We start from the raw sequence: 4,832 nt of genomic DNA, 5'->3' as shown, positions 1-4,832 counted from the left end.
ACTGTATGTTGATATTTTAGAGCAGATTCTTTACAGTATTATATTCACCTTATAAAGCATTAGGTTTAAATACTATAACATTAACAGATCACAATTATTGTCCCCTGTCACTTATTCACACAAACTGTTTATGTGTTTCTTACAGGGAAAAGAAGCAGCAGAGTAAATCGCACAAGAGTCTGGCTGTGTTGAATCATATAATATGAATTAATTCATGCCAAAACAATAAAGGTTAAACTGTTGAGATTAAATTCTGTCTGTGAGATTTGAATAACACTTTTTTTGGGACATAAAAAAAACGCTAAAAACATCCTTAAAGTGCTTATATTATGCTAATTTTCATAATTGTATTTAAAGGCTGTACCAGAATAGGTTTACATGTTTTAATTTTCAAAAAACACCATATTTTTGTTCCTTTTTTCACCGTGTGTTTAGCTCTTTTAACAACAGAGTGAAGCATCTCACTTTTGTTCCATCTTTGTTGGGATTTGTACAATAAAGGAGAAGGGGAAAGCCAAAAAGCACAATATGAGCACTTTAATATATGAGGTAAAGGTGAACAATATGGGCAGTTAAGAAAACAAGGAGACAAAAAATAACAATGAATTACCTAATCCAAGCTGAGCTCTCACTGGTGCGCAATCTTTGGAGGCCACAAGCACAATGTAGACAGCAGAATAAACTCTGGACTCCTAGAACCAAAATTTTGGCTCTGATAGAAAGCAACAAATGCCACAATTCTGGGTTTCGGCCGATTTTACCAAGTTTGACTTAAGACCTTTTTATGACCATTATGAATGAAATTTAAGAACTATATCACGACATTAAAAACAATACAAAAACTGGCAGATGTAAGAGTTGGGAAACATCTGAAACAATTCACTGTCCTATAATGTGAATAAGTTCCTCATTCACATTATAGGACCGTGTCTAGTCACCCTGAGCAGGGTTGGATATCGTTTGGGTTTTTCTGACAATGGTCCTAAAACACACTTATAAAATGGGGTAAGTGCCTAAACGGTGTCTGAATCTAAACTTTAAAATAACGAAGAGCACGACTTGGGTATTGCTCAGGCCATATGGTCAAATGTTTTTGTTTTTTTTTAATTAAGAATATAAAAACAATTATTTATAACAAAACTTATTTTACTAGTAAATTGCAGTTACACAACAAAAAGAACCGCTCAATGATAAAAGAATATTTTACATTAACATGCAATGCACCGCTAACTTCCAACTGTAACCGAAGATACCATTAAATGATGTGTTGTTAATCCAACATATCGGAGTTTTTGACTGCAGACCGGTGTGTGTTACAGTGTTGGAATAATCTCTGGTGAAATATGGTCACATTTTAACGTTACACAGCGAAATGCATTTTTCATTTGCAATGGCAAAATTAGCCCAATAGCATATAACAAAAAATCTAAATTATTTTGATCTGACTGTTGAAGTAATCAGACTTCATCTGTAAGCAACACTAACGTTAAAGTAGAAAATTGAACAAAAGCAACGAGGTCTCGGAGTTTGAATTGGACATTTAGTTTAGTGCGTTCTAATAGAAACCCTACCTGACGTCATCACTGGCCTCATCTCTACTTGATGCCATTGCCGACCTCATGTCTGTCTCATTCACTCCTCGCCTGTGTTCTTCTCCACTAAGACCTATTGTCAAACAAACATCTTGTAATATATTTTCCATTTAAGTTTTTCCATATTAATAATATTAAGAAATGAATCTGTTGGTATCAAGTGGCTACCCCTTCACTTCCACCTAATGTTAGACCTACCTGTTGGCTTCCTACTATAGCCTGTATGTCTGACAGCAAAGCTAACATGTAACTATAGCCTGTGTGTCTGACAGCAAAGCTAACATGTAACTATAGCCTGTATGTCTTAATGCACAGCTAACATGTAACTACAGCCTGTGTGTCTGACAGCAAAACTAACATGTAACTATAGCCTGTGTGTCTGACAGCCAAGCTAACATGTGACTATAGCCTGTATGTCTGAATGCACAGCTAGCATGTAACTATAGCCTGTATGTCTGAATGCACAGCTAACATGTTACTATAGCCTGTATGTCTGAATGCACAGCTAGCATGGAACTATAGCCTGTATGTCTTACAGCACAGCTAGCATGAACAGCTAATGGTAACACTAAATCTAGTAATGATTCCATGGTAAACCAGAGTTATTGCATAAGTTATGTTTTCCAGCTTCTTGTCATTTATTGTGCATGCTACCTCATATTTACCAGTTGTTATATTACCTTAATAAAATTGAGATATGATATTGGTACCATAGGGTTTAACCAAAATTTAAATTTGGCTACCAGCAAACATTGGTTAGCATTAAGCTAGCTGTAAACCCCACTTTAGCTGCTAGCAAACACTAGTAAACACTAGCTAATCTGTTAACATGAATCTTTGCTAGCCTCCAAATTTGGTAGCAAATCTGTGCATGATTCTATGGTAAACCAGAGTTATTGCATTAGTTATGTTTTCCAGATTCTGGTCATTTATTCAGTGTGCCGATGTGCTGCAACAGCAGCAATCGGCGCAATGACTATTATTGCTCATACTTATTATTCTTCCGCCAGATTTTCGTCCCCCTACTAGTCCCGGAGCGTTGCCAACACGCGCACACAAAATACATCGAAACGTGTGTAATGATCGGGAATGGTGTGCTATGACTTTTCTAAGAGATTTGCCGCGCGGTTTTTACGAAATCGGCAAAAAACGCAGAAAAGTTTCTCATAGACTTCAATGGGAAATGTTCGGGAAATTGCTCAACATCGCTCAAAACGCCCCTTCTTTGGGACCATGCTGTATCGCCATACTTTAACGTAGAAACGTGATTAAAAGTTTAAACCAAAGACAGGACTTTGGCGTTTATTGGGCTGAAAGAACATTCAGATATCAAGCACGGTTTCTCTCAAATCCCAGTTTACGTATTGTCCCGTTTTCAGACCGTCTCAGATTTTCCAATGTGTGTATATGTGGCGGAATGTTGAGGCTAGAGTGGAGGACAGAGTGGGGAGATTAAAAAATCCTCTTGGTTCTCTCACTTACTCCCACACCAGCAATTCTAACTTGTCATGGCCAGTTTATACATCAAAACGCAGGTATTCTTGTCTAGTTTTAGCTAATGTGCTCATTTATGCGATTTGAATTATATGTTTTGCTCAGCGACCTTTCAAATGACAAGAGTTCCCAATCTTCCTCCATTCATGCCATGTTAAACATCGTCCACATTTCTGAGCAGAACGCAGAGCGAAGCACTTTTTTAAATCGCTGATATGCCCACATTTCTAAGTTTATCCACATAACTCTTATATCAATACGTTCAACAAAGGCCTTCTGGTGCCCACGAGAACCTTATTTTATTGATGCTAGATCCCTTTGATGATATGATAATGTTTGAGAGCTTGTTCAGTATTCTGAATAGCTGGTGACACAGGTGCCAGGTGCAGCGTTAATGATTACAGATCAAAGAGATGACATCACAGGATGAAAGGCTTCTATTGGTCCTTAGTAACCAGGCAACCATACTCTGCGTCTGTCTGTCGACATCTATCTGTCTCCCCTCTCTCAGCAACGCACACGACAGACCACACAACACACACACACATCCTAACATCTTAAATAGGTTATTTAATAGGTAATCTTTCTTAAAAAGTTATATCTCTGAAGGGTTAAGACACTTATTATTTGTTATTAAGTTTTATTGCTATTTGCATGTGCACCAAGTAGGAGACACACTGATAAAATTTCTGCGGAATTTTCTAGTTGTATATGCTACCTTATATTTCAGTTTTCAGCTCAGAAATCTCAGTTTTGCATTCTATGCTAGCTGTAAACCCCAATTTGGCTGCTACATTCCCAATGTTAGCCAACACTAGCTAGTCTGTTAACATGACTCCAAGTACAGACATCCCTTTAAATCCTACCTGTTGCCCTTCACCATCCATATTTAACTGCTGTCACATCCCTTGACATGCCATCTCCCTTTCCCTCTCTTTTTAGCCCCGCCCCCGACAACAACTCAATACTTGTACCTGCTCGCTCAGTTCTCAAGGCTGATAACCAAACCAGTCGAGGTTCTAGACAAATTTTACTAGGTGGGCCAAGTTGGGGCCAGTGTTTAACCAGAGGGGCACATTAAAAAAACTGCAACAAATTATATATTTAGAGATTATGAACTTTATTTTACTATAAAATCCTATAAACATTTATTTTGTACAAGTGAATGCAGGTGCAAGGGAGGTAGAACCATAACAAAATGAAAAATGTCTACATGCATAGCAATATGTTGACAGAGTACCCAAGCCACGGATAAAGATTATCACTCCCCGATGTGAGACGAGTGCAGTTTTCAGTTGTGCATGCTAAGATTTAAACGGTTTACGACATGACTGTCATACTGAAATTTGTGAAATCCTACAATCACAGTGACAGGTCAAATTGAAAATATATCAATATATTATCCTTAGTAACCGACATGTAAACATTACCTTCATTTGAGTTTTATAAGTATTATTATTATATTGCTGCATTAGTGATTCACACCACTACATGATACCATATGTTGTCCAGTTAAAGTATCAACACATTTTAAAACATTTTAAACAGACGTCTTGTAAAAGTAGTTCTAACATCTTTGGGCTGCCATTTGTAAAGCAGCTCACGCTGAAAATAACAGCAACATTTTGTCACATTTAGCTTCAAACAATGTTTAAAAAACTGGTGTGACTTTTGAGGGTCAACGTTTTGCACATTTACAACAATATTGGTCAACTTAGAGATATTTTAAATAGTTAAATCCAAATA

General features: G+C 37.1%; 1 protein-coding gene and 1 pseudogene across 1 annotated transcript in view; both read right to left on the bottom strand.

Moving 5' to 3' along the window:
* ankrd46b (ankyrin repeat domain 46b) overlaps window positions 1–4,832 on the bottom strand; it is a 25,021-nt gene that overhangs the window by 7,063 nt on the left and 13,126 nt on the right. The gene's annotated exons all lie outside the window — the stretch shown is intronic.
* Window positions 1–4,832, bottom strand: part of LOC116669465 (myosin heavy chain, fast skeletal muscle-like) — a 9,446-nt pseudogene that overhangs the window by 2,501 nt on the left and 2,113 nt on the right.

This window comes from Etheostoma spectabile, chromosome 19, assembly GCF_008692095.1.
Source record: "Etheostoma spectabile isolate EspeVRDwgs_2016 chromosome 19, UIUC_Espe_1.0, whole genome shotgun sequence".
NCBI lineage: Eukaryota > Metazoa > Chordata > Actinopteri > Perciformes > Percidae > Etheostoma > Etheostoma spectabile.
The sequence above is the reverse complement of the archived record's forward strand: the minus strand, read 5'-3'. Positions and strand labels throughout refer to the sequence as shown.